At 44.1% G+C, this 13878-nt stretch overlaps 1 pseudogene; it reads left to right on the forward strand.

Moving 5' to 3' along the window:
- The first annotated feature begins 4461 nt into the window (after positions 1 to 4461).
- Positions 4462 to 9692, forward strand: LOC123483510 (annotated as a pseudogene).
- The last annotated feature ends 4186 nt before the right edge of the window (positions 9693 to 13878 follow it).

Raw genomic sequence — 13878 nt, forward strand, 5'->3', positions numbered from 1 at the left:
CTCCCACTTAAAAAGATGAGAGAGGCCTGTAATTTTCATCATAGGTACACGTCAACTATGACAGACAAATTGAGAAAAAAAAATCCAGAAAATCCCATTGTAGGATTTTTAATGAATTTATTTGCAAATTATGGTGGAAAATAAGTATTTGGTCACCTACAAACAAGCAAGATTTCTGGCTCTCACAGACCTGTAACTTCTTCTTTAAGAGGCTCCTCTGTCCTCCACTCGTTACCTGTATTAATGGCACCTGTTTGAACTTGTTATCAGTATAAAAGACACCTGTCCACAACCTCAAACAGTCACACTCCAAACTTCACAATGGCCAAGACCAAAGAGCTGTCAAAGGACACCAAAAACAAAATTGTAGACCTGCACCAGGCTGGGAAGACTGAATCTACAACAGGTAAGCAGCTTGGTTTGAAGAAATCAACTGTGGGAGCAATTATTAGGAAATGGAAGACATACAAGACCACTGATAATCTCCCTCGATCTGGGGCTCCATGCAAGATCTCACCCCGTGGGGTCAAAATGATCACAAGAACGGTGAGCAAAAATCCCAGAACCACACGGGGGGACCTAGTGAATGACCTGCTGAGAGCTGGGACCAAAGTAACAAAGCCAACCATCAGTAACACACTACGCCGCCAGGGACTCAAATCCTGCAGTGCGAGACGTGTCCCCCCTGCTTAAGCCAGTACATGTCCAGGCCCGTCTGAAGTGCATTTGGATGATCCAGAAGAGGATTGGGAGAATGTCATATGGTCAGATGAAACCAAAATATAACTTTTTGGTAAAAACTCAACTCGTCATGTTTGGAGGACAAAGAATGCTGAGTTGCATCCAAAGAACACCATACCTACTGTGAAGCATGGGGTTGGAAACATCATGCTTTGGGGCTGTTTTTCTGCAAAGGGACCAGGACGACTGATCCGTGTAAAGGAAAGAATGAATGGGGCCATGTATCGTGAGATTTTGAGTGAAACCCTCCTTCCATCAGCAAGGGCATTGAAGATGAAACGTGGCTGGGTCTTTCAGCATGACAATGATCCCAAACACACCGCCCGGGCAACGAAGGAGTGGCTTCGTAAGAAGCATTTCAAGGTCCTGGAGTGGCCTAGCCAGTCTCCAGATCTCAACCCCATAGAAAATCTTTGGAGGGAGTTGAAAGTCTGTGTTGCCCAGCGACAGCCCCAAAACATCACTGCTCTAGAGGAGATCTGCATGGAGGAATGGGCCAAAATACCAGCAACAGTGTGTGAAAACCTTGTGAAGACTTACAGAAAACGTTTGACCTGTGTCATTGCCAACAAAGGGTATATAACAAAGTATTGAGAAACTTTTGTTATTGACCAAATACTTATTTTCCACCATCATATGCCAATAAATTCATTAAAAATCCTACAATGTGATTTTCTGGAATTTTTTTTCTAATTTTGTCTGTCATAGTTGACGTGTACCTATGATGAAAATTACAGGCCTCTCTCATCTTTTTAAGTGGGAGAACTTGCACAATTGGTGGCTGACTAAATACTTTTTTTCCCCACTGTAAATGGTAAGACACATTTGAATCCCAAGATTGATCAACACATTCACTGCCTTTAGTTTAACTACAGCAATAATTAGTTCCGTCTTGCTGTAAACGTACAATTCAGAAGAAATTAAATAATAAAAAGTGCAAATACATGAAATAAACTGGCGACAGAGGCAGTTACAACCTGGTTCAGTCTGCTTTTCAAAAGACACTGGGAGACAAATTCACTTTTCAGCAGGACAATAACCTAAAACACAAGGCCAAATATACACCAGAGTTGCTTACTAAGACAACATTGAATGTTCCTAAGTGGCATTGTTACAGTTTCGATCGGCATGAAAATCTATTGCAAGACTTGAAAATGGCTGTCTAGCAATGATTAACAACCAAATTGAAAGAGCTTGAAGAATTGTTTTAAGAATGATGTGCAAATGTTGTACAATCCAGGTGTGCAAAGCTCTTAGAGACTTACCCAGAAAGACTCACAGCTGTAATCGCTGCAAAAAGTGCATTGACTCAGGGGTGTGAATGCTTAAGCAAATTAAATATTTCTGTTTTTAATTTTCAATAAAACTCCAAACTTTTCTAAAAACATATTTTCAGTTTGTTATTATGGGTTATTGTGTGTAAATGGGTGAGAAAACAAATACATAATCAATGTTTTATTCAGGCATTAACACAACAAAATGTGGAATAAGTCAAGGGGTATGAATACTTTCTGAAGGCCCTGAGTATACCAAACATTAGGAACACCTTCCTAATATTGAGTTGCACCCCCTTTTGCCTTCAGAACAGCCTCAATTCATCGGGGCATGGACTCAACAAGGTGTCGAAAGCGTTCCACAGAGATGCTGGCCCATGTTGACTCCAATGCTTCCCACAGTTGTGTCAGGTTGGCTGGATGTCCTTTAGATGGAGGATCATTGTTGATACACACAGGAAACTGTTAAGTGCGAAAAAACCCAACAGTGTTGCAGTTCTTGATACAAACTGGTGCGCCTTGCACCTACTACCACACGTCGTTCAAAGGCACTTACATTTTTTTGTCTTGCCCGATCACCCTATAAATGGCACACATACACAATCCATGTCTTAGTTGTCTCAAGGCTTAAAAATCCTTCTTGAACTGGATTCACCTTGTCAGTCTATGTCATGAAAAGCGCAGTAAGATACTGCTAAACGTTGGTTCTGATCTATCACCTAATACCTACTCATATATCCATTGACAGTGAGTGGTTGCCTGAACTGCATGCAGACAAGACGTTTCATTGTAATTTCATACATTTTACCCACATATAGGAGAAGCAGTTTCCACCAAACTGAAATGAGCTTGTTAGTCCCTTTTCTGTCAGTCCCACCATATCCCCATCCCCACCATATTGCAGCATCAGCATAGTGTAGTGTCCAATAGTCCATACTTTCTCTCTTCTCTCTCTGAATCATCTGGTCCCTCCACCTCTCAATTCCTGACCCTGTCCTCCAGAGCCTTCAGCTCTCCCTCCACCTGTTGGGGGAGGTCGGCTCTCAACTGCTGGGTAAAGTACACCCTCGGCTCCTGGGTCTCCTTCTCCCAGAAGGCCTTGGGTAGGTCGAAGAGGTTTTTTTTTTCTAGAAGGGATACTGCTTTTGACAAAATTGACTTTTGCTAGCAGGTTTAAAGCAATTTATGCAGCAGGTTCGGATAATTAACGTAGCAGGTTAGGAAAATTAGATTGATGTAAAGAAAAGGGTTAGGGTTAGCTGAAATGCTAAAAAAATGCAACTTTTGACATTAATTTGACAAAAGCTGTATCCCATCTACACATCATCGTCGAAGAGGGTGCCCATGTACACCTTGCCGCCCAGGCCCTGCAGGTCGCTGGCTCCTTCCTGTGGTAACACGGCCATGCTCTTTTCATGAAATTTCAATAAGAAGTCATTTTGGGTGTAGGGCCCGATTACTGAACGGCCCCAGATAGCATATGATAGCAAAATGTGTTGAATATCAGGACATTTGCTTAAAAACAGCAAAATTTCTGATCAGCTTCATGACAAAATGTGCGGAATAGCATTATAAAACTGTACATTTTTCTCTCTGCACCATGGCAAAATGGGTTTAAATGTAGTAAGTAAATTCCTCGGGGGAAATAGACCTCAAAGAGGAAGTGAAACAAGAAAAACAGGAAGTTAGTGCAGTAGAAGTTGAGTGGTGTGTGAGAATCAGTCAGATACAATTATAGTTACTCTGTTACATACCAAGTCTGTTTTTCATGTTAAAAAAATATGTGAGAACCATATGTTTTGTATCGAACTCAAATGTAACTTTTTTTTTTGTCTTAAAGAAATTAATAGTGGATTTTGGTTCATGATTTAACTATATGTTTTAATCCCACATACATTCCCATTGAAGCCTGGGAGACAGGGGAGAGGGAGATGGTTATATTACCTAAAGTTTCCTTTATTATATTTATTGATGTTTCAGGGGAGGACTTAGCAATTTGGGGGCCTGTTTCAACATGCTGTTGAGGTGTTCTTCTACCCCCATTAAGTCACATTTAATTAAATGTATAGGCCATATAAAGCTGTTGAATCAGTGGATAAAACATAATTTGTCTTTAGAATCAGTCAGTGGACAACTAAGGCCCATTTCATTTGAAACTGGTGGAACATGATTAAGGCCACCTCTGCAATGTCTCAAGTGACAGAAACAGAAGGTTCATTAGCAGAGCAGAAGGTTCATTAGAAAATTGAAATGTTCTTAGCACTTATTTATGCATACAGTGTTTTCACAACTGATGATGACACCCAGTACATAGACTATTCAAGCATCCTGTTATACAAATACTGTAGTATTCTTTTAAAATAATTTCTAACACTCTTATTAGGAAGTACGCCACTGAAGAGATGTGAGATGTGCCACATACATTTCAGCACTTTAGTTTGTCAGACCACACTATGGGTGTGTGATAGTCTCTCCTGTGGACCGTTTACATCATTGGAAGGCAAGTGTCGACTTCTTCACTATCTTATCTTTACATTTTAATGTTCAGACTAAATGAAGGAAATGAATTACAAGTAATGAGATTCAATATGTTCAAAGTACTGTTATCCGTTCATGTTTTAGCTTCACAACTGAAAGACATACACAGCATGACCAAAAGTACAGTGGGGAGAACAAGTATTTGATACACTGCTGATTTTGCAGGTTTTCCTACTTACAAAGCATGTAGAGGTCTGTAATTTTTATCATAGGTACACTTCAACTGTGAGAGACGGAATCTAAAACAAAAATCTAGAAAATCACATTGTATGATTTTTAAGTAATTAATTTGCATTGTATTGCATGACATAAGTATTTGATCACCTACCAACCATTAAGAATTCCGGCTCTCACAGACCTGTTAGTTTTTCTTTAAGAAGCACTCCTGTTCTCCACTCATTACCTGTATTAACTCTACCTGTTTGAACTCGTTACCTGTATAAAAGACACCTGTCCACACACTCAATCAAACAGACTCCAACCTCTCCACAATGGCCAAGACCAGAGAGCTGTGTAAGGACATCAGGGATAACATTGTAGACCTGCACAAGGCTGGGATGGGCTAGAGGACAATAGGCAAGCAGCTTGGTGAGAAGGCAACAACTGTTGGCGCAATTATTCGAAAATGGAAGAAGTTCAAGGTGACGGTCAATCACCCTCGGTCTGGGGCTCCATGCAAGATCTCACCTCGTGGGGCATCAATGATCATGAGGAAGGTGAGGGATCAGCCCAGAACTACACGGCAGGACCTGGTCAATGACCTGAAGAGAGCTGGGACCACAGTCTCACAGAAAACCATTGGTAACACACTACGCCGTCATGGATTAAAATCCTGCAGCGCACGCAAGGTCCCCCTGCTCAAGCCAGCGCATGTCCAGGCCCGTCTGAAGTTTGCCAATGACCATCTGGATGATCCAGGGGAGGAATGGGAGAAGGTCATGTGGTCTGATGAGACAAAAATATAGGTTTTTGGTCTAAACTCCACTCGCCGTGTTTGGAGGAAGAAGAAGGATGAGTACAACCCCAAGAACAACATCCCAACTGTGAAGCATGGAGGTGGAAACATCATTCTTTGGGGATGCTTTTCTGCAAAGGGGACAGGACGACTGCACCGTATTGAGGGGAGGATGGATGGGGCCATGTATCGCGAGATCTTGGCCAACAACCTCCTTTCCTCAGTAAGAGCATTGAAGATGGGTCATGGCTAGGTCTTCCAGCATGACAACGACCCGAAACACACAGCCAGGGCAACTAAGGAGTGGCTCCGTAAGAAGCATCTCAAGGTCCTGGAGTGGCCTAGCCAGTCTCCAGACCTGAACCCAATAGAACATCTTTGGAGGGAGCTGAAAGTCCGTATTGCCCAGCAACAGCCCCGAAACCTGAAGGATCTGGAGAAGGTCTGTATGGAGGAGTGGGCCAAAATCCCTGCTGCAGTGTGTGCAAACCTGGTCAAGACCTACAGGAAACGTATGATCTCTGTAATTGCAAACAAAGGTTTCTGTACCAAATATTAAGTTCTGCTTTTCTGATGTATCAAATACTTATGTCTTGCAATAAAATGCTAATTAATTATAAAAAAATCATACAATGCGATTTTCTGGATTTTTGTTTTAGATTCTGTCTCTCACAGTTGAAGTGTACCTATGATAAAAAGATTACAGACCTCTACATGCTTTGTAAGTAGGAAAACCTGCAAAATCGGCAGTGTATCAAAAACTTGTTCTCCCCACTGTATGTGGACACCTGCTCATCAAACATCTCATTCCAAAATAATGGGCATTAATATGGAGTTGGTCCCCCCTTTGCTGTTATAACAACCTCCACTCTTCTGGGAAGGCTTTCCAGTAGATGTTGGAACATTGTTGCGGGGACTTGCTTCCATTCAGCAACAACAGCATTAGTGATGTCGGGCATTAATGTTGGGCAATTAGGCCTGGCTCGCAGTCGGCGTTCCAATTCATCCCAAAGGGTTTCAATGGGTTTGAGGTCAGGGCTTTGTGCAGGTCAGTCAAGTTCTTCCACACCGATCTCAACAAACCATTTCTGTATGGACCTCGCTTTGTGCACGGGGCATTGTCATGCTGAAAAGGAAAGGGCCTTTCCCAAACTGTTGCCACAAAGTTGGAAGCACAGAGTCGTCATTGTATGCTGTAGCTTTAAGATTTCTGTTCACTGGAACTAAGGGGCCTAGCCCGAACCATGAAAAACAGCCCCAGACCTTTATTACTCCTCCACCAAACTTTACAGTTGGCACTAGGCATTTGGTCAGGTAGCGTTCTCCTGGCATCCGTCAAACCCAGATTCGTCCGACAGACTGCCAGATGGTGAAGCGTGATTCATCACTCCAGAGAACGCGTTTCCACCGTCCAAAGTCCAACGGCGACGAGCTTCAGACCACTCCAGACGATTCTTGGCATTGCGCATGGTGATCTTAGGCTTGTGGGCGTCTGCTCGGCCATGAAAACTCATTTCATGAAGTTCCCGATGAACAGTCCTTGTGCTGACGTTGCTTCCAGAGGCAGTTTGGAACTCGTTAGTGAGTGTTGCAACCGAGGACAGACAATTTTTACCAGCTACCCACTTCAGCACTCGGCGGTCCTGTTCTGTGAGCTTGTGTGGCCTACCACTTCGCGGCTCAGCCGTTGTTGCTCCTAGACGTTTCCACTTCTCAATAACAGCACTTACAGTTGACCGGGGCAGCTCTAGCAGGGCAGAAATTGGACCTATGATGGTGCCACGTTGAAAGACACTGAGCTCTTCAGCATTGCCATTCTACTGCCAATGTTTGTCTATGGAGATTGCATGGTTGTGTGCTCAATTTATAGCCAAATCCACTCATTTGTTGGGGTGTCCACATACTTTTGTACACATAGTGTATTTGATATGGGGATTGTTCAATGCAATGTGTTGTGTGAGTTAAGATATTCTACCAGTAAGTGTGTGTTTGTCCTGTTTCAGGTGATCAGTAGTGTGTGAGTTCTCACATGGCTTGTCCTGAGAACATGTTTTTTCTCATTGGCCTCTTTATGTCAGGTGAGTCTTCCACACAGCAACAACTAGTTATGAATCAGACAGAGGAATAAGCACAAGTCATGATATTTCATGGTATGAGCTATATTCCCATCTGTCTCAATGTGTAGAAAAGTGTCCAGTTGACTCCTGATAATGTAGAGGGTTCTTTACACAGTGCTGATATTCTCTTATTCTTAAACAAACTTTAAACTTTAGAAAATGACACAGACACTGAGTATATGTAAAATATCTTTAGTTATGCAATTGTAGGCAGACGTTAATATTGAGTCAACAGCGAAATGTAGCTCTTCATAAGTTCTGCAAAGTGTCCAAACAATCTCTGCTTTTCGTACATGCACGCCCCTCCCTGGCAGATCAGGAGTCACCTTGTTTTCTTCTTGTGGCTATGTGTAAGCAACGAGAAATTGAAACAATACAGGTCTCTGTTCCTCAAGTTTATCTCTATCCCATGTCCTTGACTACACGCCCAGACCAGCTGCAGGGAGCTGGAGGGAACCATCCTTACGAAAAGCACAGCATTGGTAGTTAAGAAATGTCTCTGCTATTGTTAAGCATATTAATTGTTAACTATTAATATTAAACAAATCAGGTAAATACGTGATCTTTCTCTCACAGCATAATAGATAATATATTCCCCATTAATAAGTATAGTTTAATAGTCTGGATTCAATGCTGGATGAATGCTCCAGTTTAGGGCATGGAGTCACGACATCAAGAATCACCTGTACATTGAAATGAGTTCATATGTTTTGATGCAGAGGCAGAATATTGGGAGAGAGTGACTGTACTGAAAAGATCACATAACCTCCCTGATGTTGTCCTTTATGTTGCAGGTGTTTTGGCCTGTTTTGGCCAACGAGGTTTGATCGCCACAATGCCAGATAGACTGGATGTACTGACTGGCTCCTGTGTGCAAATCCCATGTGCATTTGATATTCCTGACCAAAAGGACTATACATTTAACAGCACAATACTTACCTTTGGAGTGTGGATTAAAAACTCCTCACAGTTTGGTGACAATCTGGCCAATGTGATATTTAACAGTAGTAAGACGGTCAACAGATATCAAGGGAAGATAACTGGAAACATGTCCCAGAAGAACTGCACCAGTCTTCTTCAATGTAACCACCAGTTACTCTGATAAATACTTCTTCAGGATTGACAGTCAACCATACCGTGCAACAGACCCAGACAAGTCTGTTAATATAGATGTCAGGGGTAAGAGACAATTTAACTGTTTACCAACTACTTTGTCCAGTTTAGATTCCTTGCATCAAAGATAAGAGTAGAACAAGTGGACAGTTTAGCTATTAGTGTAAAATATCTTCATCTGCAATGTATTACAGATTTGCCTCCCAGCCCCATCATTACTGTCTCAGGTGAGGTGAAGGAAGAGACCCCTGTCAGTTTGAACTGCTCTGCTGTCGCTCCCTGTCCCGAACACCCCCCTGAGCTGACATGGACCCTCCCAACACAGTTCACACCTGAGAACCAACTGCAGGAGAATCCAGACCAAACCAAATCAGTTCTCTCCATAGTGAACTTCACTCCGTCATACCTTCATCATGAGAAGAACATCACTTGTACTGCAGTCTACCCAGTAGGGACAATCAATAAGACAGCTGAACATACCATGATACTTAACGTTTCATGTAAGATTTAGTCACAGTTTCCTGTACAATAGATCATTCTATCATGTTTTCACTGATGATTGTCATAGAGTGGTTTTGATTAGACTGTTCAATATACCACATCCAGATACATTCTAAATGAACCCCTCTCCCTCAGTCTCTCCTAAGGACACCTCAGCCTCCATCAGTCCAGCTGGTCCAGTATTAGTGGGCAGCTGTGTTAATCTGACCTGCAGCAGTACAGCCAACCCTCCTGTGACAAACTTCACCTGGTTCAATATCAGTGGGGGTAAACCAACACAGGTAGCATCTGGACAGAGTTACACCCTCAATGTGACTGTTGGTGATGGAGGACTGTACTACTGTGAAGCAAGAAAAGTCACGGCCTTGGGAAGTCAAAGGAAAAGAAGCAGGCTATTATAGGTGAAACGGGCATGTCGGGCACAATCTTAGTACACAAACACTGTATATACAAATGTATGTGGACACCCCTTCAAAGTAGTAGATTCGGTTATTTCAGCCACACCCGTTGCTGACAGGTGTATACAATCGAGCACACAGCCACGCAATCTCCATAGACAAACATTGGCAGTAGAATGGCCTTACTCAAGAGCTCAGGGACTTTCAACGTGGCACTGTCGTAGGATTCCACCTTTCCAACAAGTTAGTTCGTCAAATTTCTGCCCTGCTTGAGCTAACCCGGTCAATTGTAAGTGCTGTTATTGTGAAGTGGAATCTTCTAGAAGCAACAACATCTCAGCCGCGAAGTGGTATGCCACACAAGCTAAGAGAACGGGACTGCCGAGTGCTGAAGCACATAGTTCGTAAATATCATCTGACCTCAGTTGCAACATTCACTACCGTGTTCCAATCTGCCTCTGGAAGCAACGTCAGCACTAGAACTGTTTATCGGGAGCTTCATGAAATGGGTTTCCATGGCCGAGCAGCCGCACACAAGCCTAAGATCACCATGCGCAATGCCAATAATCGTCTGGAGTGGTGTAAAGCTCACCGCCATTGGACTCTGGAGAGGAGGAAACCGGATCTCTGGAGTGATGAATCCCGCTTCACCATCTGGCAGTCCGACGGACGAATCTGGGTTTGACGGATGCCAGGAGAACGCTACCTTCCCCAACGCATAGTGCCAACTGTAAAGTTTGGTGGAGGAGGAATAATGGTCTGGAGCTGATTGTCATGGTTCTGGCTAGAACCCTTAGTTCCAGTGAAGGGAAATCTTAATGCTACAGCATACAATTACATTCTGTATTCCATATTAATGCCCATGATATTGGAATGAGATGTTCGACGAGCAGTTGTCCACATACTTTTGTTCATGTACTGTCCTTTAGAGATATTTTTGTGAGAAATGACCATAATATGTGCTGTATTTTCAGGGCAAGTAGAGCCTGTTAACCCAATGGTATTTGGGGTTGCAGCAGGAACTCTGGGGGTCTTTCTGCTTATCAGCCTGATCAGTCTTTATGGATGGTAAAAACCATTCCTGGCATCAATTCAAAACTATTTATTTATGTTGTGTTTGTGCTTTTGCATATGAAAACCCTCTCAGTGCATTCAAATACCTTTCTAAATGTCTTCCAGGAGGAGAAACTCTAGGCTCCCCGATGGACTTGAAAGGACGGACAATCCACAGGGACAGGTGGGAATAAGGCTCAACATTCAAAAACCATCTACAAAGTGTATCTAAGCAATTACTGAATTAATGATGAAACTACCCAAAGCCATGAGGTTAACATCATTTTAGAGAATGTTTAGGGTGAGATGACCACACTGAAAGCAGTTCCACATCCTGTAAGAACATTGAATGATAACAGAATAGCTGTTGGACTTTGACAGTATTTTCTGTAGATTGGAGCTCATTTGTTGTCAAAATGTAATTATTTTCTTCTGTCAGTTTAATTGACATTGTCATTGACATCCCCTCAGTATGTGTTGTGCAACCTGCTGACTTTAGAGTTTTACAAATGACTGAGCTTAGGACTTTACACCTGTTCCTCTCTCTGTGTTCTCTCCACAGAACTCCCCGGTTGGGACGCTGTGTGTTAACCAGACCACAGCCGGAGAGAAACCAGAGGAACCTGCAGAAGACCAGCCTGAAGAGATCCACTATGGTGACATAGACTTCTCCAAACTACGGCCCAAAGAGACCCCAGCTGCAGCCCAGGACAGGAACAGGGTCCAGGGGCAGGAGAGTGAGTACGCTGAAGTCAATGTGACCAGGAGAGGGCCCCAGGAACCACACCTTAACTACATAGATGGGCTTTATGCACAAGTGAATAAAAGAGGTGCATTTTCATTATTTGGGGTATATACAGTATGTCTTGTGTGCACTGAGCTCCAACAGTACTGGGACAGTGCCATTTATTTAACTTTTTAGTCTCTGTTCTCCAGAACTTTTGATTTGAAATGAAACAGTTACTATGAAGTTAAAATGCAGACTGTCAGCTTTAATTCCAGGGTATTTTCATCCATATCAGGTGAACTGTTTAGAAATTACAGCACGTTTTGTACATAGTCACCCCATTTTAGGGGACCAAAAGTATTGGGACAAATTCACTTATGTGTATTAAAGTAGTAAAAAGTGTAGTATTTAGTCCCATATTAGCACACAATGACAACATCAAGCTTGTGACTGTACACACTCGTTGGATGCATTTGCTGTTTGTTTTGGTTGTGTTTCAGATTATTTTGTGCCCAATAGAAATTAATGGTAAATAATGTATTGTGTCATTTTGCAGTCACTTTTATTGCAAATAAGAATAGAATATGTTTCTAAACACTTCTACTGTACATTAATGTGGATGCTACCACGAGGACGGATAATCCTAAATGAATTGTGAAAAATGATGAGTGAGAAAATATCATACTCCCCCCCCAAAATGCTAACCTCCCATGTTATTGCAATGGTGAAAGGTTAGCATGTCTTGGGGGTATGATATTTGTGACTCTCTGAACAAAAGAGAAGATAAATCATTGATAAAGTCAATCATAAATCAATCTGGATTAATACAAGTTGCAACAGGGTGTCACGGATTCTGCCGAGGCTGCTCCTCCTCCTAGTTCGGGCAGGCTTCGGCGTTCGTCGTCCCCGGAGTACTAGCTGCCACCGTTGAATGTTTCTATGTTTGATTGCTTTTGTCTGTCTATTACACCTGTGTCCGTTTGAGTCTGATTACGTGTTCTATAAGTTGCCTGTGTTGTATTGGTTAGGTTGTGTGTTGTTTTTCGCCTGTCCGTAGTGCTGCGTGTTTTTTCTCTGTTTTGTTGTTTTATTGTTTTACGCATAGTTGCGTAATTGCTCGCCTCTGTTTTGTTTTGAGGCCGTTCATTGTATCTTTGCCTTGTGGTTTCACAAGTAAACTTTGTTGGACTAAGCTTCGGTGTCCTGCGCCTGACTCCCACACCACATACACCTCAGCCTTGACAGAACAACACACCTGTATGGAGTCAGCAGGAGCAGTGGCGGCACCCAAGTCGCTGGAGGATCGGATCAGCGACCAAGACACCATGATCCGGCAACTTGGGGCCGCCATGAACGAGGTGTCCAACACTCTGCGCCGGTTGGTTACGGGAGAGGTGCCCACGCCTTCTCACACCATACCATCACCAACGGCCAGTCCTCCTCTCTCAGCACCGGAACCCAGTGCCATTCGGCTCTCGCTCCCGAGGGCATATGATGGTTCTGCAGCCGAGTGTCAGGGGTTCCTCCTGCAGGTGGAACTCTACCTGGCCACCATACACCCAGCGCCCTCGGGATACGAGAGCGTCTCCGCCCTCATCTCCTGTCTATCCGGCAAGGCGTTGGAGTGGGCCAACGCCGAATGGAGGGGAATAGACGCCGCTACCATCACCTACGCGGAGTTCTCCCGCCGCTTCAGGGCTGTCTTCGATCATCCACCTGAGGTGAAGGTGGCGGGGGAGCGTCTGTTCCACCTCCGACAGGGGAAGAGGAGCGCACAGGAGTTCGCCTTGGAGTTCCGGACTCTAGCGGCGGATGCGGGGTGGAATGAGAGGGCCCTCATCGACCATTACCGGTGTAGCCTACGAGAGGACGTTCGTCGTGAGCTGGCCTGCAGGGACACCAACCTATCCTTCGACCAGTTGGTGGACATCTCCATCCGTCTCGACACCCTGCTGGCTACCCGCGGACGTCCCTAGTGGGGGTCGTCCATTCCACCCTCCAGCACCTCCGAGCCGATTCCCATGGAGCTCGGAGGTGCTGGCGCTAGAGAGAGGAGGAGAGAGAACCCGAGGGGGCCATCCCTGCACCAACTGTGGCCGTGGAGGACACACCGCGGCCAGGTGCTGGGGAGGGTCTCTGGGAGAGGGGACAACAGGTCACGCACTGGGGAGTCATTTCAGGTGAGTAGGCGCCCCACTTACCCAGAGCTCTCTGTTGGTCACATGAGTATACCTGTGAGATTTCCACAGGTGGCACCTCATTCCCAGCATAAGGCGCTAGTAGATTCAGGCGCAGCTGGAAATTTTGTTGATCGTGCATTTTGTTATAGGTTAGGAATTCCCCTTCGGCCGGTAGAAGCCCCCTTTCCTGTTCATGCCCTAGACAGCCGGCCGTTGGGGTCGGGGTTGATCAGAGAAGTCACAGCGCCACTTAAGATGACGACGCAGGGGGGTCATGAGGA

Source organism: Coregonus clupeaformis, unplaced genomic scaffold (genome assembly GCF_020615455.1).
Source record: "Coregonus clupeaformis isolate EN_2021a unplaced genomic scaffold, ASM2061545v1 scaf0140, whole genome shotgun sequence".
Lineage (NCBI taxonomy): Eukaryota > Metazoa > Chordata > Actinopteri > Salmoniformes > Salmonidae > Coregonus > Coregonus clupeaformis.